General features: G+C 46.0%; 1 protein-coding gene and 1 long non-coding RNA gene across 2 annotated transcripts in view; both read left to right on the forward strand.

The window, feature by feature from the left end:
• The window catches only part of LOC132451094 (uncharacterized), a 7676-nt gene extending 13 nt beyond the window's left edge, over positions 1-7663 (forward strand). Inside the window, exons 1-2 of the long non-coding RNA XR_009523967.1 lie at positions 1-2415; positions 5082-7663. The exon at positions 1-2415 is cut by the window's left edge and continues 13 nt beyond it. This is a non-coding gene — a long non-coding RNA (uncharacterized LOC132451094). The remainder of the gene's footprint in view (positions 2416-5081) is intronic.
• The window catches only part of ctnnal1 (catenin (cadherin-associated protein), alpha-like 1), a 37026-nt gene that overhangs the window by 550 nt on the left and 13320 nt on the right, over positions 1-23156 (forward strand). The gene's annotated exons all lie outside the window — the stretch shown is intronic.

Here is a 23156-nt window from a genome sequence, read left to right on the forward strand (position 1 = left end):
TGCGTTTCTATACACTTGTTTGTGATGGCTTCTGTGCAGTGTGCACACAGCTACGTCCAACTGCGTCGACTTGCCGCTTCATGGCTGTTTTCTCTCCCGAAAACAACGCATCAAAGTTTGCGTGACGTCCAGTTAATCGTGTTAACTCGTGAATTGTGATCGCTTGCGTTACAGACTCGTTATAACTGTATGTAGGCCTACCTGGTCGCGCGCCACCTCTTTTTAAAGCATTAGCTACACAACATTTATACAGATAAATCACATCTTATCTGTATACCTATTAGTGAACACGTTGACCGAGAGTGCTCAATTGTTGTTTGCATTCATGAATGTGTTCAGTATTAGAGAACGTGTTTCTCGCAGCTGTCCCGCTGTGTTCTGCAAGGCATAACAGTTTCCCCAATAGTTTCGAGCTCCCAGTCCCGGGACAGTAACAACACTGACCCCACCCCTTTAATTGGACCACTTTACGCACGTGCTTTGTTTTGGCGATAAACAGTGCGGGAGACCCAAGTCAAGACCATTGAACAATTTCATAAGCGTTGTGTGGCCTCTGCATCATTATCAAAGTTGCATATAAATAATAATTAACAGTTTGGACGGGATGTTCATTAGGCTACATTCGTTCCTTCTCAGCAGGTCACCTTATAAGGGTAGGCCTACTGCTATAGTCTTTATACATGCTAATGTGCACTTGTTGCAGAAGGCCCGAGCGTCCGGCCAGTGGCCCATTCAGACAAGGTGGAAGAAAGGGGACATCCCCCTCACTCCATAACATTACTGAGACAATAGACGAGGAGGGATTCGTGAACCCCCCATCACTTTATCTCTGAACCATAAAATCCCTGAAGCACTCCCACACATACACACACGCGCGCCCACGCACACACAAACATCATTTGAAAATTGTATTGCGGGGATAGCTGATGGGATGTGGTCATTACTCGTGTCTAATCTCCGACTCCGAAGTATAATCCCAAAAATAATTCTGTAAGTAATTGGAAAAGAAACACTGGTTGTAAACTACTTTTATCTATTTAATGAGCAGAGAGCTACAGTAGCTATTGAAGGCTTTTAATTTAATGCAGCAAAACCTCTTCACATATATAGGCTACATTTTTATGGGGCTCGGAATCAAGGCCCCACCTTTAACAATTGTGTGGTTGTATCTTTGTGCGTGCTAGAGTTGTAACATATTATTCAACATTCAAGGACTTCTGCTTTAACCAACCTCATGGAATTTTCGTCTAATTGCAAGCTAGTGAGCCCATGTCCCCATAGAAATTGAGATTTGATCAACTACAGACGAGCAGGGGTGGCTGCTAATTGTGGTCGTGTGTGAAATGTGCACTTTTTGGTTAGCTGGTTATTCCTTCTGTGTGATGACAGAGTTACTTAACAATCTCCCTGTGGTGGGAGATAGCTCTCATAAACTGGTCAAGTGGTTTGTCTGTTCTGTGTGTGTGTGTGTGTGTGTGTGTGTGTGTGTGTGTGTGTGTGTGTGTGTGTGTGTGTGTGTGTGTGTGTGTGTGTGTGTGTGTGTGTGTGTGTGTTTTCAGGGTCATTAGATAACTGTAAAGGAGGAAATTAAAGGGCAGTGTTTGAAAGAGTTTGTAACAGCATACACTTAACTTCTTCTTCTTCTTCTTCTTCTTCTTCTTCTTCTTCTTCTTCTTCTTCTTCTTCTTCTTCTTCTTCTTCTTCTTCTTCTTCTTCTTCTTCTTCTTCTTCTTCACTTTTCCTCCTCTATTCTCTGCTCTTCTCCTCATTTCTCATATCTCCCCGTTCCGCTCCTCTCTCACTTCCTCTCCTCACCTTCCTCTTCCTCTCCTCACCTTCCTCTTCCTCTCTTGTCCCGTTCTGAGACGTGGATTGCTCAGGCCTCTGTTATCACCTTCACTCCCACCAGACTGTAATTACAGGCCTAGGAAACTCCCAGCCCACACACACATACACACACACACACACACACGCACGCACGCACGCACGCACGCACGCACGCACGCACGCACACACGCACACACACACACACACACACACACACACACACACACACACACACACACACACACACACACACACACACACACACACACACACACACACACACACACACACACACACACACACACACACGCATACAAATTCATACACATACAAACATTCATATGCATACACTCACATGAAGGTAAGCCCTCACACACACACACACACACAAACACACACACACACACACACACACACACACACACACACACACACACACACACACACACACACACACACACACACACACACACACACACACTCAAACAAGGGTAAGCCCACAAACACACACTCTCACATGCACAAGCAAATACACACACAAACAAGCCTGCACTTACATACATTTAAACACACATGCACATGTTAAAGGTCCCATGACATGCTATTTTATGTATTCTTTAATATAGGTATTAGTGGGCAACTAACACAGTATTCAAAGACGTTCCCGAAATTCAGCCGTGGTGCAGAGTTACAGCCACTCCGAGCCAGTCGCACATTGAGCTTCCCCCAAATGCGCTGTTTTGGTGTCTGTAGCTATAATGCAAATGAGGAGGAGCGAGGCGGGTCAAGGAGGAGGGTGGGGGTGTGGCCCTGAGCAGCTTGCAGCCACGGTACCATGCGCTCTGTTTACAGTGGATGTATCGCAATGGCGAGGCGCACACAGCCTTTAGCCGTGTTCTGTAAATATTCTAGAACACACGGGAGTCCTGGAGCTCTATATCTAAATATTATCATATAGCCTACATAGATATTAGGGGTGTAACGGTACACAACAGTCACGGTTCGGTACGTACCTCGGTTTTGAAGTCACGGTACGGTACAGGACGGTTCGGTTCATAGTTATGGTGAAAAAACGGATTGCTTGACAGAACGAACATAAGTTTAATTAGTAACGAATTAAACACAACAGTTTTAGCTGTCAGTATGAAACATACAAATAAAATGATGCAATTCTCCAATAACCTTAACATAAAATTAATGAAAAATCCAGTTTTAATGCTCAGTCTAGGCTCTTTAAGCTGGTATGTAAACAAAGAGTTTGTAACATATTCCTGCAGCTCTCTAAAGCTCTGATGTTCTCATAAATATAATCAATCATTAAATAAAAGTGCAACTGCAGCCTTAACTTAAATTACAGCTTATGTATTTTATAATCTATTGGTGTTTTCATTGCCTCTCGTAGGTCAGAGGCAATGAAAACACCAATAGACCTGGTGATGGCATTTGCCCGTTCTGAATTCCCAGACAGGTGTAGGGGTTGATTAAATAGTGTAGGGAGCTGGGTTTGAACGATTTGAACAACTTTTTTTCATTTTGCAGCGGTGACAGTAACACCTGGATGGTGCCGTCACGTTAAAATTGTACCGGGGGCGAAAATTTGTGCAAGTTCGATGTGTTCCCATTTGCATAGACGATCGCTGTTGAACAATGTCTGCACACAGCTTTCGACTTGTCCACTCGTCTTTCCCCATTGTGATAATTAACCTGGAATCCAAAGTTCTCCCACACTTGGGATTTAAATGACAGGGGGGCATCTTCAAGCTCCGGTTTTCTGTTGTCGCTCGCCATGCAGTTCGCTCTCAGTTCGCTAGTAGACATCAATCCACACACAGTCGCGATCGCGCTCTGCTACTGCTACTACGAGTTCGCGCACGTGCGAGCCGAGCCTATTAAGGCTAAACGGTCCGGGGGGAACTCCGACTTCAAGTTTTAAGTTCCGCACCGCAAAACAAGCCTTTACATTCACCATATTAACGCTATGTACGCCACATTTACGGACCGCGGTACACCTCTGTAACCGCACCGAAGTGCCTGTACCGTGACGGTTCGGTTCAAATACGTGTACCGTTACACCCCTAATAGATATCTATATCATATAATATATATTATAACGGCCAAAAGCTGTGTGAGCCGATATTATGAATCTCAAACGACCGCTTTGTGTTCTCCGACATTCCTGGTTCTTCAACGTCCTCATCAATGTGAAGTAGACTGAACCGCGACAAGGAGGAGAAAGGGATCGTTGCCGGGCAGCGCTTAGGCACCTCCGCCTCCGGCGGTGGTCCCTCAGCGGGTCTCAAGCTGGAGACATTCGCCGCCAACAATCCCTTTCTCCTCCATGTCGTGGTTCATGTTCTTGAGGGAGTCAAAGCCAAAGTTCCTTGCCCCCAATTCATTCTCAACCTTGGCCGAGATAACCCCCAATACGAGCCTCGTTGTAGAAATACCAGAGACGAGAGTCCGACAGAACGGTTATCCAAATAACAAGGAAGTGTACAACACTTGCGTTACAGTCCTGGAGCTCTATATCTAAATAATATCATATAATACATAGAAATCTATATCATTTAATACATATTATCACGGCCAAAAGCTGTGTGCGCCTCCAGACGATATAATGAATCACAAACGACTTTGTCGGGTTCTGCAACGTCTCTGGTTCTTCCACTTTCACATCAACCTGAAGTCGACTGAACCGCGCGCTGCCTGCTGCCCGCTGCCCGCTGCCAGGCGATGGTGCCTCGCGGCAACCAGCGGCATGACGCAGTTCATGTACTTCAGCCGGTCAAAGCCAAAGTTCCTTTCCCCCAATTCCTTCTCAACCATGGCTCAGATAACCCCCACAACAGTCTCGTTGTGGAAATACAAGACACGTCAAAGAACCGACAAGAAACACTTGCGTTACAGTGTGTGTATTCACACACACACACACCCACACACACACACACACACACACACACACACACACACATGTGGCGCTCGCACGGTCGAGTCTCATTGGCGGGCCAACGTCTCTGGGCGGGCCAGGCAGAGTAAGGGGAGGAGCTGAGATTCCTGATGACGTCATGAATACAGACATTCCAAATCAGCGCACTTGAGCCTCCGTTTTTTCAAAGGCGAGCAGAACAGCTCGTGCTCGTTTTACACCAAACGCAAGTTTTAGCCATTGGGGGACCATAGGCAGGCTAGGGGAACTCATATTTATGTTAGAAAACCTCATAAAGTGAGATTTTCATGTCATGGGACCCTTAAAGCACTTCCACCAGATATACAAAAGATACAGGTTGACCCATTAACTTCCCCAGTCTCGGTTCTTGTATGTTCTCCACACTATATGTGATAGATTTACTTGCGTGCCTCTTGCATTACTTGCAGCTCCGCCGCCATAACAGACACATGTTCAGACGTTAACTACAGCGTGCTAAAGCATGTTTCTACCCTTTTTGGTCTATTTCCTGTTTTTTTTTGGCCAAAGCCTCTCTTCCCTGCAATATTCTCTGTCATGTACAGAATTTCAATTTCCAAACAATTTCTTGCTCCGAAAGCAGCAAGCCTTATCGTTCCGATTATTTTCCTGGTTGGCGCGGGCCACAGCAGGGCTGCTCGGGGGTTGGCCTGACATATAATGGGCACCACACAAAGACCCCGGGGAGAGACCCGGGTGTGTGTCCCACCTGTGATGTGGTCAAAAGATGCCTGCTAGGCAATTAGAGATAATCTCAACCTTTTTTCTCCCGATGCCATATCTAATTACCGGGCTACCCTTGAGTAGTGATTAGTCAAATAATAGCATTGTTATTTTGAGGGCACGCATATAAAAAAATATAGCTCACACAGAAATATACGGTTTAATTATAGATGTTGTTTGTCAGTGTAAACACCAAACACGGGAGCAGGGCTGATTGTGTCCGGTCTTATGGGGTGAGTGGGCTCTTGTCCCCTGGGACAAGGTGGCAGGAAGTAAACAGGCAGTGTTGGATAGAGCTGCTGCTGCTGGAGTGTTGTCGGTCTTGTGACATAGGAGCCATATCCCCCCCCCCCCCCCCCCCCCGTAGCAGGGCTTAGCTGGGTCTTGTCTTTTACAGATTTACTGGTTTTAATTGGGGGGCCCAAGACCCAGCACATCCGCTCTCTGAGTTTGTTAGCGTAAAGTTTGGTCCGTGCGAATAGTGTGAAAAGACAAGATACACTGAACTTTTATTGTTCCTTTTGCTCAAAGTCTGGATCAGAGAGAGAGAGAGAGGTAGAGAGCGAGTGAGAGAGAGAGAGAGAGAGAGAGAGAGAGAGAGAGAGGGAGAGGGAGAGGGAGAGGGAGAGGGAGAGAGAGAGAGAGAGAGAGAGAGAGAGAGAGAGAGAGAGAGAGAGAGAGAGAGAGAGAGAGAGAGAGAGAGAGAGAGAGAGCAATAAGTATTGACAGAGGAAGAGTGAGGGAGGGGTAGAGAACCAGAGGGTAGAAATGACTGGTTGGACAGGAGTGGGTTATTTACCCCGGCCTATGCTATGATTACGTCAGGTAGCTCCACAAACACGCTGACTCAAGTGCTCGATGGACTCCTTGCAACTGCACAGATTTGACTCCCCTTTAACACTCCCCCCACCCAAGAAGGAAATCACAACGTTATCAATTTTCATTCCGACAGGTGCAATTCTAGTTTTCCTATCTTTTCTCCTTTTTTTCTATGCCTGGCTGGTAGACTTTACTTGACAAACGTCCGGGCAAATGAAGTAGAAGATGTTATACCCGATGTTGCAGTAGTGCTGTCGCAAGCCGTGCCACATCTGCTCCCCCCCCCAGACCCCCCAACCAGCACCATCACCTCCACCACCGCCACTATCCCCTCCACCACCGCCAACACCACCCACCTCCACCGCCACCAGCCGCCCAATGACAATGAGGACTAATGACTTTGGCAGGCGGGTGAGAGCGCCTGAAGATTACCCCCTGCCACAATTCAATTCAATTCCATTCAAACGATTCAATTCAGACGTATGACGTTTGTGTGTTTGCAGCCACAAGCATGGGGAATAGATACCCCAGTCCCGCTGTTCAAAGCTTGTGGGTGGGTGTTTTGTATGTGTGTGTGTGTGTGTGTGTGTGTGTTGGTGTTTGCATGTGCGTGTCTATATTTGTCTGCTGTTGAGTACAGGTGTCCCTATGTACATGTGTGTGTGTGTGTGTGTGTGTGTGGGAATGCTAATGTATGTTGCTTGTGAGGTCTTTATGTGTTTGTGAGGAGGAGTGATGCACGCCAGAGCGGTGACGCGGTCTGGCCCTGTGAGTCTGGACAGCAGAACGTCTGATAACACGTCTGCATGGATCACCTCAGACCGGTTATCTGGCCTCGTTGGTCGGTTCTCACAGGTCGGTTGTCACCGATTCCGTTTCCATTGCGAGACCATCCAACATCTTATGGTGGATTTATCCCGCTAAAAACTATTTTGGATGATGGAGGACAAGATAGGAGTTCTAGTGAATACCGATGAAAGAAACAGAATTCGGGGGATCGATAGCATGAATGAAAACAAGAGTTGGTGAGGTGGGCCTCACATCAGTGGGCCAGCCTTATTCGCTAACGTATTCTGTCAGCTGCCTTTGTGCTCATCCATCGATTTGGTTGTTTGTTCATCTCGTTTACTGGAAGGAGATGAACGGCGGTGAGAGGTGTTGCCATGTTCCATCGGATAACTCTAAAAGACACGCACACACACACACACACACACACACACACACACACACACACACACACACACACACACACACACACACACACACACACACACACACACACACACACACACACACACACAGACACACACACAGACACACGCACCAACATCGCCAGCCTGGCAGTGACCAGTGTTTGGCCTCTTCTCACCACGGATATCAAGGGAGTCATTACAAATTGCTGTTCTTTCAAAGTGCGTCTCAAATGTCGATCCATCGACCCACATCTCTCCGGCTAATATACTTCCACACAGTCTTCTTTTAGGTGTGTGTGTGTGTTTAAAAATATTCTTGCATGCCCAGCTTCTCCAAATAGCCGGCTGGGCCTCGAGAGATAGAGCGTTCACCCCGCGGAGAATGTCAATGTTAACCCAATAATTGCGAGCTCTGTTTTGCCTCTGACATTCAGGTTAGCTCAGGCCTTTACCCTAATAGTCATTCGCCTCTTCAGATTTTCTCTGGCAGTAGAATGCTCTGTCACTGGCCTTGAAGGCCAACAAAGTATTGGCTCTGTAATCCCGGCTGGGAAGGACGGGGGTGTTTGATAAAGTATTGATTCAAGCGTTCCCTGTACTTCTTACCAGAGCGGAGCGAAAGCGCAAAATAGTCTCATTTTTCAAAGTCTCCCTTCCTGTTCCTGCTCTGTGTCGTTTGGGGAAATAACAAAAAGAAAGTTATTTCACCGGATAGTTGAAATGCCGCTACATCCGCAAAAAGCATTTGAGCGTTTTGACAGCAAAATTATTCTTTCCTAATCTCTTATGCATACACGCCCCAAGTATTCCCGTAGAGTCTCGAATAAAGTCCAGTCCAATAAATGTCACAAGCGTTTCCTGTCTCTGTCTATTAAAGAAACGAAAGTGATCCGGACGCCACTGAGACCTGTGCCAGGCTCACCAGTGATCTGGCGGCTACCCTCTGGCTCCCCGGGTCCTCTATTGGCACGTTGGAGCCCCACTGAGGCCCACTGAGGGGGTCCTTCCAGGCCTCGGGCCAGGCCTTGGCATGGTCGTCTCATGATCTTTCCCAGTCGTATCGTCTGTCTGCCTCACCGACTTTCGCATTCATGTTCAGTGCTGTTGTGAGGATGAGAGATCCCCTGCCATGCCTTCACTAGTACCCTTTTCCTGGTTTTCTCATCACTTTCTATGGTATAAGTCATTTCACGGGTTTTGTGTAATTTGATGGCCAGGCGAGTAAAGAGAGACAGGAGAGCAGTTTGATTGAAGAAGACATTTAATCACAAAGCAACCCTCTGTGAATGAAGCATATGACCACAGGTCAATACCCAACCTGGGTCGCTACAAGCAGTACTGCCATATGATCTGGGCTTCTAAACAGATGGCATATCAATCAGAATACCAATAAGCATATCAATAATATACTTACAAGAAAATCCTCTTGATGAAAGGAAAGATACAAGACAAACAGGGATGTATCAAAGCAGGGCCGAGGCTGTGTTTTGGCAGCAGAGAGGGACTCTGTGTTAATGGGAGGGAGTCATGTGCTCGGAGCCCCACATATATTAGATAATGAATGTGTATCTGGAGCATGCTGGGTGCAGGAGTTCAGTCCTTATCGGCCCCTCATACCAACATGATGAATGAACAGTGAGCACTATGTGCTCTCAGGCATGAGGATGGAGATAAGACCCTCCAACCCCAGTGACGCTCTCTCTCCCCCCAACGCTTGTTCTTTCTCTCTTAGGCTCTCTCCCTGCTCTCTCTCTCTCTCTCTCCCCCCAACGCTTGTTCTTTCTCTCTTAGGCTCTCTCCCTGCTCTCTCTCTCCCTCTCCCCATCGCTTGTTCTTTCTCTCTTAGGCTCTCTCCCTGCTCTCTCTCTCTCGCTCTCCCCATCGCTTGTTCTTTCTCTATTAGTCTCTCTCCCTGCTCTCTCTCTCCGCATCACTTGTTCATTCTCTCTAAGTCTCTCTCTCCCCATCACCTGTTCTTTCTCTCTTAGGGACCTATTTTAACCGTCTGAAACGCAAGTGAGATGCGCGAAACGCAAGTAGCTTTGAGGGCGGATCGCTGTTGCTATCATCATACCGGTGGATAAATGACACGGAAATGGGTTGGTCTGAAACACGTAGGTGTGTTTTGGGCGTAACGTGCAACAAATCAATGAGAGTTTCATCTCCAATCCCCTTTAAGAGCCAGCGCATTTGACATTGACAAGTTGATATTTTGACAGCGTGTTTGCAGTCTACGCTGACCGCATGAATTTCAAACTTCAAATGGCTCAGTTTATGGCCAAATAATGGGCCTAATTCACAAATAGAATAGCTTTTTCTTCTGCAACTTCAGAAACACTGAGTCGTCATGTAAATTCATAATATGCATGTGTCCCCCCGTCACTATACATTGCCATGGACTGTATTATGCCGTATGTGCTTAGTTTGCGTGTGTGATGGGTGCACATATGCGAGCCAAGCATCATCCATATTCATTCATTCTTTTAAACCCTCACTCGCGGTAAAACTATGTTTTCTCGCGATCAAATACTAATCAATCCTAAAAGTTATGGGCTTAACGCTTACCAACGCTATTTCATGGTTGAATTAGGCCTATTATTTGGCCTTAAACCATCGTTAGGTTCAAATGCGCTCAAGGATCTTAAAGGGGATGGGGGATGGAACTGTCATTGGTTTATTGCATCTTACGACCAAAACACACCTACGGGTATTCAGACCAACCCATTTAGATTTTAGATGCAAGAGTCATTTATCTCCCGTTATAAAAACAACACCACAGAGATCCACCCAAAAAAACTACTTGCGTTTCACGTTTCATACTTGCGTCTCAGAACGTTAAAATATCGCCCACAGCCTCTACCTGCTCCCTCTCCCCCATCGCTCGTTCTTTCGCTTCAGTCTCTCTCCCTGCTCTCTCTCTCCCCATCGCTTGTTCTTTCTCTATCTTTGCATATATTTCTTGCCCACAACATGGGTGACAAAGGTGATTGAGTCATGTCATTCTCGTCCTATTAGGTCCACTGGATGAACCTGAGATGTTTAATGCAGCTCATCCTCAATCTGTCTTGTGTGCATAGCGTCTTAACCAACATTGTTGTTTGCTGGAACATGGTAGGACGGAGCACGTCCTCATCTTCTGGCCTCGATGTGTTAATGGCTTCTTTGGACAGCTTTGAACTCCTCTGGTCTCTGTGAGGACACAGTTGAAAAGGAGCCTTCGAAGAAGGTTCCTCGTATTATGAATGGTCTGGATGTAAAAATGACAGATAAGGTTTGCAGAATTAGATCTTTCTGCGTCTTACTGTTACCGGGCAGATGATTCATATTAGGCCCCGTCCACACGGAAACTATTTTTTTGTGAAAACGCAGAAGTCTTGTGCGTCTGGGCCGACCGTCCAGACGGATCCAGCGTTTTCTGGGCCCGAACACACACTTTTTAAAAAAACCAGGTCCCAGGGTGAATAAGATATAAAAAAGTCTCCATGCGTTTTCGTGTAAGGATTCGTGTGTACACCGGATACGCAAACGATGACGTCATCACCCCCCCCCCAGCTGGGCAACGTTACAGTTACTCTTTTTGCTTTGATTTGATTTGTATTATTTGAGTAGCTTTAAATTCAGCCCCTTGGTCAATTGAATCACTTACTGTACATTAAAAAATATTTTCTGCTCAATCTACTAGGTTTAACAACTGCTTTCTCCTCCTCAACTACAGCGCGCAGGCTTGATGAGCATGCTCCACATCGTCTCCTTCGTTTTTGGTGGATAACAAGCGCCATACATCGGCCTTGAATATGTACTACTGCGTTTCTACAGCTCGATGAGTTTTCGCATTGAGTCCGTCTTAACGGAGATATTCCTGAAACGCTGCCAAGGAAAACATAGTTTTCGCCTGTGTGGAAGGGACCTTCGGAGAGTGTTGGTGTGACTCGAATCACCCCTATCTTTCCAATCCCTGTGACAGGCGCAAACATTTTCTATTTTCCTAGCCTCTAGTTTTCGTGTGTGACCGTGTCTCTCACATTTCCCCGCTCATGTTCTCGCTTTAAACCACCCCCGCACTTCAGCCGTCCTCTTTCACCCTCTTCATTATGCAGCCCATTGAAACCTTAGCCCGGGCCAGTGGTGAGGCCCTTTGTAAAGGGAAAGCCCTTGCCCTCTCCACCCCTCTCAGGCTTCAGTCTTCTTCTAGCTCTCATTCTTATGTTGTTCCCTGAGACATTAAGCCGTCGCGCTGACCTTTAGACCACTGGGGTGGACGGGGTTCTGATAGCGGGCCCATTCGTGATCCTCCAGGGTTATGGGGAGGCTAGCCTCGATGCCGACGTCCAATCCCCAAGATTGCGTGCGGAGGTGATGGTCCTCCTGATACAACCTGCTACTCAAAGCCATGCCGATGCAGTGTTGTCGTGACAATGCCTCGACGACAAAAATTACCATGAAAATGGAGAGATTGGAGCTTCTGAAAAGCTCCATCTCGGTTCAATTTGAGCTTAAAAGGTATGTTGACAAGGATCTCGTTGTTCAATTCAAAGTCCTGCTCATGGGGGAATTCTTTTTTGGCAATGTTTTAAATTTAAATTGGACAGCACTCTGGGGAATTTATCCTGAGTGATCCTCATGCAGAATGAGAAGCACCAAAAAAGTTTCTACAAAAGGAAAGAAGCTGTTCAATCGCCTTCAGAAGTTTCCCGAGCACAGTCCCGTCTTTTGCTCCCCCCATGTGAGTTTTGGCCCTCAACTCTTCCTCTTGAGTCTAATTAGTTCCATCAATCAAGCCCTTAACCCCCCACCCCCCCCCCCAACACACACACACACACACACACACACACACACACACACACACACACACACACACACACACACACACACACACTCAAACACTCCCTCTTCAGCAGTCAATAGTGTCATGTCAGGCTAATAACAAAGTGTAAGTGAATGTGTACCATGAACTCCCACTCATTTGTGCAATATAGAGCGAAGGAAAAGTTTACACCTGGCTTAACCAGTCGGATTTGACAGGATAATATTTGGTATTTCATATGAGGCTATGTGAAGGGGGCTAGGATCATCATCACATTAGAAGTGTGTTTCATTTTGCCTGTTTAAGTCTTGAAACCTATTTTACCATCAGAATATGTTGAACCAAAAAGCTCAATATTCCTCATTATAAAACGGTTTGAGAATTTGATGTTGTATCAAGCATCAACTAATCACCGCAACATTTAGGCAGATTTATTAGCTGGTCCCAAATAAAAAAAAGAGGATTAAAGGATTTAGATTAGTTATTTCACTCTTCTAGAACAACCTAGTCCTTTGGGCAAATCAGCTAACTGCAGTGGTTTAAAGGCTGGATAATCCTCATTCATCCAGCCTCCATCACAATAACAGATATATAAACTTTACCTCCTGCAATTATCCGCTGAATTGACAAATGTTAACCAGAGATGTCTTGATTCTATGACGTATAAAGCACAATCAAAGCTTATTGCATCCCAGTAGAGGATTCGAAAAATATGAACACCCTTTTGCACATCTTCTAATAATCCCAAACCATGGCAAACAGTTATTGACGCATCATCCAATTCTAGCCACACACTGTGTCTTTTCTTGGAATGTATTTATGCATACTTCTGCTACTACTACAACTAATCCCAGAGCTACGCAGTACGTACCGGAGTGGCCCGCACATGTGCAAATTTGCCATCACAGTCATTGCACGTGTCGTTTGCACAAATTTCCCCAACGGAAAGCGTCTTTTATTGTGATCAGAGGCAGTTGTAGGAGTGGTGCTCTTCCTTTCCCCCAGCGGTTCCCAGCACTGCTGGAAGCGGGGTGCTGGTGACGGTGTCGGCAAGAGTGAGCGTCCCACCCCACACAGACCGGGTAGGTTCACAATCATGTCACCCTCTGTATGGGTGGCTTGAGCTGCCGCAACCAGACAGCTGGGGGTCCGTACACACACACACACACACACACACACACACACACACACACACACACACACACACACACACACACACACACACACACACCATGCCACCATCAAGCTGCTATACTATTAGGGGTAAACTTCCACTCCCACCCATTCTATAAATACACGTTTTATTTTTGTGACAATGCTTCGGGGGTTGGATGAGGGTGAACGTCTGGTCGTTTTCCCGGGAGCGTGAAGGCCTTTGGAGGCCTTGCCCCCAGCGGCTGGTGGGATTGTGGGACTGTTTCAGTATGTGTGGTGGCTAATTGGGATAACATACAATGGATATCTATTCATGGCCACAGCCCGGGCTTTCTCCCCCTTTGTGTTTGGATTGGACTGGCTGTGTATTTGGACCGAAGGGGCTTTGGGCGCTGGAATGTGGTGTTTTGGTGGGGTGGGGGGGGGGGGGGGGGGCGGGCTGGGTTTGAGCCCTTTAGGAAACAGAGTTCGGCCGAACACTAGACAACATTGCCGTGTTGTGTGGTAAAAACATGTTCCATATCCCCCTCTGCTAGAGTGTGTGTGTGTGTGTGTGTGTGTGAGATTCTTCCAAGGGGAAGTATGTGACAAGACACATTCCACAGTGAAGCAGCCTGTCGGCAGGGCGGTGGCGGTAGTGAAGGGGTGTGTGAGAGTGTTTGTGTGTGGGTGGGTGTGTGCTGGGGTGTTAAGAGTTCCCCCAGGGGTCTTGTTTTCACTCTCTAGCGTGTGTGTGTGTGTGTGTGTGTGTGTGTGTGTGTGTGTGTGCGTGTGTCAGTCTGTCTCGCTTCGATTTTTATGAGGGGCTGGAATGCATCCAAGAGCTCCCAGGCCCCTTACCCCCATACACACAGACACACACACACACAAACAGAGACACACACACACACACACACACACACACACACACACACATAGACACAGACATCAAGACAGACAGACAGACAGACAGACAGACAGACAGACAAATACACACAGACACACAAAGACACAAACAGAGACACACACACACACACACACACACACACACACATAGACACAGACATCAAGACATAGAGACACAGACAGACAGACAGACAGACAGACAGACAGACAGACAGACAGACAGACAGACAGACAGACAGACAGACAGACAGACAGACAGACAGACAGACAGACAGACAGACAGACACATACAGACAGACCGACACATACAGACAGGCACAGATAGACACACACATACAGACACGCGCATACATTCACATACACAATCACAAGCACACACAATACACACACATACATAGACACACACACAGACACACAAATGTCTTACTGTTCCATCAGGGAGATAACGGCTCCTCCATTGACCACAAGCATTCCTGGTTTGTTGATGCGTGACGCAGCGCACATCATGGATGTACTCAATCACAAAGCGTCCTTTCTTGTGAAGTGTGTTAAGAGCACACCTCTCGAGAACATATTCTCTCTGAACTTGATCGGTTGTCTGGTGGTTTGTTTCGTGTTTCTGACTTCCACACTGAACAATCATTTTATCTTTGCAACTATATTTATTAAAAAGAAAGGCTTTATTTTATATAGTTTTGGTATTGGATCTTTGCAATGCGGATATCCTCCAGTACCCCTGTGTTAGCTTCCCCGACTGACACCCGACACCAGTCGGCTTTTAGCTTTAGAGCATTCCAATAGCGAGAGACACGTGATATTGCCCTTTGAGCATCAATAGGTAACAGTGACAATGGCATGTCTTTTTGTTCTCACTTTTGGCTCCCGTTCCACTCACTCACCTATTACCTTCTCATACTTAGCCAATGCTACGGACTCTTCATGAGCTCAGGTACTCACGTGCATCCAAAACCCTTAGCGTCCTCCAACAAGTCTAGCTAGCGGCGTGGGAAACTGCCGTTGAACTCGAGCTAAGCCCATTTCACACACTGTTCACCGCACGCTATTATTTATCCATTACTTGTAATTAGGAGTCACAGAGACGGATGGAATGTTTTGGGCTGTTGGCAGCCTGTGAGGATTATCCTGCTGTTGGACTTCAAGTAATTACCTAGTCATCGACCACAGCTTAGAGTTCAGGCGACCTAGTCGGACCTAGTGCTCCGAAATCACTGCATAGTTGAAGCATGTCTTTGAGAAGGTGTGCTTGTGTTACTATTATTGCGCTAACCAAACACACCAGGGTTTGAGTTTTGTGTCATAGTCATGATGAGTCCATTGTATCGATGCAGTGATGAGGAAGAGCATTTCACAAACCAACCCAACTGGAAAAAAGGGTGCGTGGGCTAATCAGGGAAATCAGAACTGGAAATTATAATTCTGTTCAATTATGCGTTGTGTTTACCTCGATTTCTCTGGGGAAAACCCAAGCAAAATGGCTACTTGAAAATGTGGCGCTGTTGAACAAAGTGCGTGATGAGGATGATGATAATGATGATGATGGCAGTGGATGGAGAGAATGCCCGCTCCATAATTGTCTTGATTAGTCCAGGGCTGTGCCGCCGCTGGCTTTCTGTTTTTTTATCTGAACACAGCTGGGTTTTAATTGTCCCGGAGGCGCCGGATCTCCGGGACAAGTATTCGACTGCATGGACACTCCCACGGCCCCTGAGGCCCCTGGGAACCCGCTCGGCGCAGGCTCATCAATCTCACCTGGCAGCCGAGGAAGATCCTCACGGCGATAAGTCCGGGAGAAGGCGTGAGGCAAGACAATGGGGCTTCAACGGGAGGCCCGAGTCTGTCCTCCCGTTTCAAGTGGATTCATATCAAATTTCCGTTAGCCCAATCCCCCCCCCCCCGAACTTCAGAACTACAGAGGGAAGAATCAAAGAAGAGAGTGAGGTAGCAGGAACATAAGGTCGAGCAATGCCTTGGGCAACGCTGTATTTTCTTTCAAAAGGAAAGGAAAAGTTTGATTTGTTACTTTACTTTACTTCAAGGTGTCTCTCTTGACCATGAATCAGTTCCCAAGGTGAGCTTTGAGGGTTGGCTTCTATGACAGCGTGAGCTTCGTCAGTATGTCTTCAGTTGTTAATTGCAGAGGTACTGTTTGGAAGCCCCGTCTGTCGAGCAGTTGTTCGTCCTCAGCCCTTTAGCTCATACTCCAATTCCACAACTGCATATTTCATTCCAGAGGGAGCAAAAAAAGTCAATCAGATCCGTCAAATGAGCTTGGGCATCAGTATCCATACGAGGGATTTCTTATTTCCAAGCAAACCTAAAAAGTTCAAAACTTTTCCATCGACTTGTATTATAAGAGCGTTTATTACAGAAAAAGCCCCACGAGATGTAACGGATACCTAATCAATGCCCTGTTAAACTTCCTTGACAAATAGAACACCAATCATAGCATTGTAAAAGAGCTTACGTATTCATATTTCTGTACTGGCACCAATCTACCCATTTGAAATACTTTGTAACAAAGAGCTCACTGTAGCCTAGGGGTATGACTGTGTGTGTGTGTGTGTGTGTGTGTGTGTGTGTGTGTGTGTGTGTGTGTGTGTGTGTGTGTGTGTGTGTGTGTGTGTGTGTGTGTGTGTGTGTGTGTGTGTGTGTGTGTGTGTGTGTGTGTGTGTGTGTGTGTGTGTGTGTGTGTGTGTGTGTGTGTGTGTGTGTGTGTGAGTGTGGATACAACAGAGACAAGGTAAAACGAAAGGCACCAGAGAAACAACAGTGCCTATGGGACCTGGGGCAGCATATTCTCTCCCAGGCTGAGTAAACAGCAATGTAGTCTGGCTCTGTAGACATATTGATACAGAGTTGTGGTGTGTTTGAGAAAGTGTGTGTGTGTGTGTGTGTGTGTGTGTGTGTGTGTGTGTGTGTGTGTGTGTGTGTGTGTGTGTGTGTGTGTGTGTGTGTGTGTGTGTGTGTGTGTGTGTGTGTGTGTGTGTGTGTGTGTGTGTGTGTGCGTGTGTGTGTGTGTGTGTGAACCCTGGTGTATGTTTACAGGTGGGTGGAGGAGACCTCATCTGCATTGCAAGCCTGTCTGAAGTAGGGCTGGGCGATAATCGAATTTAAATCGCGATTTCGATTTCTAGCGTCAACCGATCACAAAATTAACATAATCAAGTTTTTTGATATATCTATATATTTTTTTTGTTATGTTTTATGTTTTGTAGAAAGGGCAGAACAGCTGGATACATATCTGTATGTTATTTTGGATTGGAACAATTTCTTTTTGACCATTTTGTGTATTTTCTTAAGGCAAAATTTCAAAGTTCTCAGTTACAACGTTTTTTTTGGGAGAGACATGCTGAATAAATACATTATGTTTTCAAACTCAAAAATAATCGTTTGAATAATCGTGATTTCAAAGTTTGACCAAAATAATAGTGATTATGGTTTTTCCCATAATCGAGCAGCCCTAGTCTGGAGCACTGGTACCTTTCTTTTGATAGAACACCTTGTTGGATTTGTTTTCCGTAAAACGTTGGATGAAAAAAAAAGTTGGATGAAAATGTGCTGTTCTGTCAGGCCTGTCGTCGGGCTGTCTCGCCTTGTGCTTCGGCGCACAACAGAGGAAGAGGAGGAGGGTACGAGGGTTGACAAAATATGTCATAACCCTGACGTTTACATTTTCTTTGACTGCTTTGTGAAAACATTGTTCTGACAGCGTGCTGAGATTCTGTTTCTGTCGCCCCCTATCGCCCCCTCAAGGCTGTAATTAGCCAATGTCAGCTTAATGATGCACGGGATTCCTCATGTTCACTTTTGAGGTAGCTGCTTTTCCCTTTAGTGATATTTTACACACAGAATTCATCAGTTTGACCTGCCATTTGAAGAAGGATCAGTATATCCAAGTTTATGTTGAGTCATTGTGTTTTCTATCCACTTGCTAAAGTTTTTGGTGCTGAAGTTCCGAGGTTTCCCACACAGAATTGGAAAGAAGAAGACTCATTTGTATTCGTCTGGCAGTGGGTGCTGGCCATTCCAGATGCATTGTCTGGTGAACGCCCCCTCACTCGAGACTAGGGTTGAAACCTTCTGCTGGTTATTTAAAGCCTGCATTCCCGTGGAATATATATGTTCCACCAAACAACCATTGCTCTATATCCCCTGCCACAGGCTGCTTTTCTTTGGTGTTTCATAATAGTTGCTTGCGTTTTTGGCCTCTATGATAAGGCACTATATTTTTTGTGCTTTTGTTTTGTTCATGTCCAACGAAAAAAAGGCCTCTATTTTTTTCTTCATAACAGCAACACAACAACCACAACAACACAACAACAGCAGACTTTACCCAGCAAATCAGACATGCCCTAGATCAGGGCTATTCAACCTCCTTAACAAGTGGGCCGAAAAGGAAAACCACTGGGGGTTCATGGGCCACACGGTAAAACTACGTCAATGAATCGCTAAAAATAAATCGTACTTAAAGTAGTGTTAACTTAATATATATAGTACTATTACATGGAATAAACTTGTCGGACGCATTCCTTCCTTCTTCACTTTTAATCGTATCATTATAAAAGATTTAGTTCTCACATATTTTGGACACGTATTTAGAATTCCACAATGTTGTTTGAATCATCACAAAACTACTGTACACATGAGACATTTTGAGCCAGTGAGTCAGTGAGAAAGATTGCACTGCCTTGTTTGCCTAGTTTGGCTCATCCTGAGACACTCATGCAGCTTCTCATAGGTCATCGAGCAACGTGCCCTTGATCTGATGGCATTCATATGAGAAAAGCTAGACGTATCGGTTGAGCCAAACATTGTCAGAATAAGTGATGCCAGTTCCTGATTGTGGGGTACTGATACTGGCTAGTATCACCGGCTACACACAGAAACCTGATTTGCATGCAACTATGTTTCTCCTTTATTTTATTTATTTTTTGCATGCAACCTCTTGCGGGCCAGAAAAAAATTAAGAGGGGCCGCATTTGGCCCACGGGCCGCTAGTTGAATAGGCCTGCCCTAGATGTTGACACGTGATCCACATCCAACCCACTTTCCAATCAACTGAAATCATTCAGCTCTGTATTCATCATGGGTCACAATGCGTTGCTTCCGGAGCTCACTCTCGTACCTTGATTAAGTGAAGTCACAGCGACATGAGAATTCATTTGTATTTTTTAAACCCCCCAGCCTAAACCGAAAATAGAAAAAGTTTTGAAAGGACGAAAACTACATTGGCTAACCACAAACAATCACCCTAGTGTCGAGTTCAGCAGCAGACTGAACACTGCTCCCCCAGGGCAGGTTGTTGTCTGATTTACTGCTAGCCCTCAGTCATGGTTAACCAAATAACCCCCCCCCCCTAACAGACCAACTCGCCCACACCACACAACCTCGTCTTCAAAGAGAAATCGCAACGTTTATCTCAGCCCACATTTTTGGTCACGGCAGGTAACTTCTGAGGAGGTGCACAGTGGCGGGTGGATAGAGTTACAACAGTAGGAGTTTTGAATATGCAGCCCTACTGTCACAGATGCCAGCTAAGAGAAAGAAAAGTGCCTTGCCAGGTAATGGCCACAGCAGATATAGGACAAGAGTGGGGATGCAGAGCTTCAGGTGTTTCCCTGAAGTCTTCCCACAGTCTCAGGATTTAGATTCTCCGTTGTTTCTAGACTTGCCATCTGTGGTGCTCTTATGGTACCGTGAGGCTGCATTAAGTCCACTAACCTACCACACACACACACACACACACACACACACACACACACACACACACACACACACACACACACACACACACACACACACACACACACGCACACACACACACGCACACACAAACCCACATAGAAGCACACACACTTAGACGTGCACAAACACAATCACCTAGACACGCACGCACACATACACACCAAGATACACAAACACACACACACAAAAGCACACACACACACCTAGATATGCACCCGCACACACACACACACACACACACACACACACACAACTATAAACGCACGCACAAACACACTCACACCTAGATACTCAGTCACACGCACATAGATATATGCAATCACACACACACCTAAACATACACTCGCACACACCTGGACACGCACGCACACATACACCTCCACCCACACACACACACACACACACGCACACGCGCACACACACACACACACACACACACACACACACATCTAGATGCACACACAAGCACACAAACACACATAAACATGCACACCCTTCCTCTCTCTCTTACAGTACACATGCTATGGCCCTCGTCCACTCCCCCTTCCCCTCCTGTCTCTCTCTCCCCCCCCGAGGTGAGGACTACTCCCAGCCGTCTGCCCGCAGGGCGAGGCCCAGGTCAGGCCAACCTAGAGGCCTAGCCCAGAGCCCCAACCCCCGTGTCTGCTCACACCCGCCTGCTTTGGGGGGAAAGGAAATCTGTCGTACACACACGCTCCGCAGCAGAGCAGGTCAGACCCGGTCAGAGTGACCCCCCCCTCCCGGGGTCCCTGTGGCTCCCGAGAGGGGGGCTCGCTCAGTCGACTCATTTCCGATTCAAACCTTTTCCCATTACCTCTCTGACAGCCAGGATTGAGCACCGGGTGCATGGAGACAGCCTACCCTCCCCTCACACACACACACACACACGCACACACACACACACACACACACACACACACACACACACACACACACACACATGCACACTTTCCGCTTTGCACTTTTAAGACCAGGGCTTTATGAAAAGAAAGTGCTACATTTTTTACTGCAGCCTATTGAAACGGTAAGTCCAGCCGAACCACTTGGCCAAATAGCCAGGATCGACGCTCCTCTTCATTTAAAACGCTCACCAAAGACTAATGAGGACCACTCTGAGGGCAGGATGAGACTCTAACCACTGCATGATTACAAACAAAGTGAAGTTTTATTGGTTCTTTATTTGACACTGAATAAAATATGGACCGGGATTTATTGGTTTGTTTACCAAGGGCCCCATGGCCTAGTAGTCGTTACATGTCGGTCTATGCAGATTTAAAGCTAATTTCCTCTTCCTATAATTTGCCCGAACTCGGTACCAACAGCCTCCGGGGAACCCTAGACGCTAGCTAATAGAGGCTTCAAGGCATTTGGCATTTAAAGTATGGAAGGCCATTAGAGGCCTTAACGTCCTGGAAATGTTGCGTTAACAAGATCATACCCTGTGTGTTAACACAGAGAGTTTGGTTGCATTAACACAGAATGTTTGTACGTGTTTACTCAACAAACATCGACATTTTAACACGATTAACTTACATTAAGATGTCTAATTTTTGCAGGAAAGACATGAAGAGAAAGTTTGACGTGCCATCGACAAGTTTCTTTAAACGTCAACATCCCCCGCTTGAAGTTTAAATTGCCTCCTTCTAACTCTGGCTTATGCTGCATAGCCAACATCTCCTTTACGATATACATAGGTGCCTGTAACGAGTGCCTATCACATTCCACATCAGTTATTTATGCACAACATTAGTAATTCATATAAACGTAGTCCCTTGCGTTGTTGATCATTGATACACCCCTCGTCATGAATATGAATGACTGATTCAAGGTCATTCAAGGTCACTCGTTGGCCACAACCGGAAAATGTACCCTAACTTGTCAATTCTGATTAAAGTGACGTATGCCGCAATTTGGGCACGTAAGTGTTCTATTAACATTCAAATATATGCAAATATATATGCCAAAATGCAGCCGTATTATGAGCTGTGTAGGTTACATGTTCATATTTTGAGTGGTCCATTTTCCCATGTTAAGGCGTATGTCCCCTGACAGTTTTTTCCCCCGTTTGCACACCCTTATCCGGTGCATCCGGTGCAGGCCTGTTGATCGCTCTTTCGTACCCTGCATCCCGCTGCTCCTCTAGAGCTGCAGCGGCCTCCCGCAGCAGCTCCGCGACCGCGACCAAACCTGGCACAATGCATAGGAATAGAAAGGCATAGAAAATAAAGTGCCAAGTACTAGGTCGTGGATGATCAGCTGGTCTGACGAGGAAGTGACGTAGTTCCCGCCAGACGCGATTGGCTAATACGTTTTGCAAAACGTTTTGCAAAATCTTTTGCAAAGCGTTTTGCATAATCTTTTGCAAAACATTTTGCTAAATCTTTTGCAAGGTGTTTTGCTGATTGAAATGTAATTTGAATTTCGCAACACACGGAGCGTGGCGAAGTGCATTGCAATCAAGGGACGCTATAGCTTATCAATTTGAATAAAGGAACTTATAACTTTTGCAAATTGTTTTGAGGATTTCCTTGTCACTTTGCATATTAAAATACACTTTGAATAACGTATTTACAAATTTACAAAACAAACATTATTAAATTGCATAATGAATTGTCAATTGCATAATGTAATGACTTATTGAATTGCAAATTGCATTGCCATTTGAATTTTGCTACATTTATGCTTCCATACAAACTTGTTCCACGTGTTAACATGCAAAATCCGGTCGACTTACTCCAACATTTCAGAAATGTTATTTGCTGTAATGGCGTTTCGCATTGCAGCAATCTTCAGCCTCGCAAAAATACAGATCGCTCGCCACTTTCGTCTCATGCCGTGACAAAAACAATACAAAAGAGTGGGTGTGTCGTTTGGCATTATTACAAAAAGGATCTAAAGGCATCCACTTATCCACAAGTACAGTCTCAGCACGGTGTGGCGTTGGTGCAGGTCCAGCCTTTAAAAGGCCCTGTCGCCAAGCCCTCAGGGAGCTCCACCC

This window comes from Gadus macrocephalus, chromosome 22 (genome assembly GCF_031168955.1).
Source record: "Gadus macrocephalus chromosome 22, ASM3116895v1".
Lineage (NCBI taxonomy): Eukaryota > Metazoa > Chordata > Actinopteri > Gadiformes > Gadidae > Gadus > Gadus macrocephalus.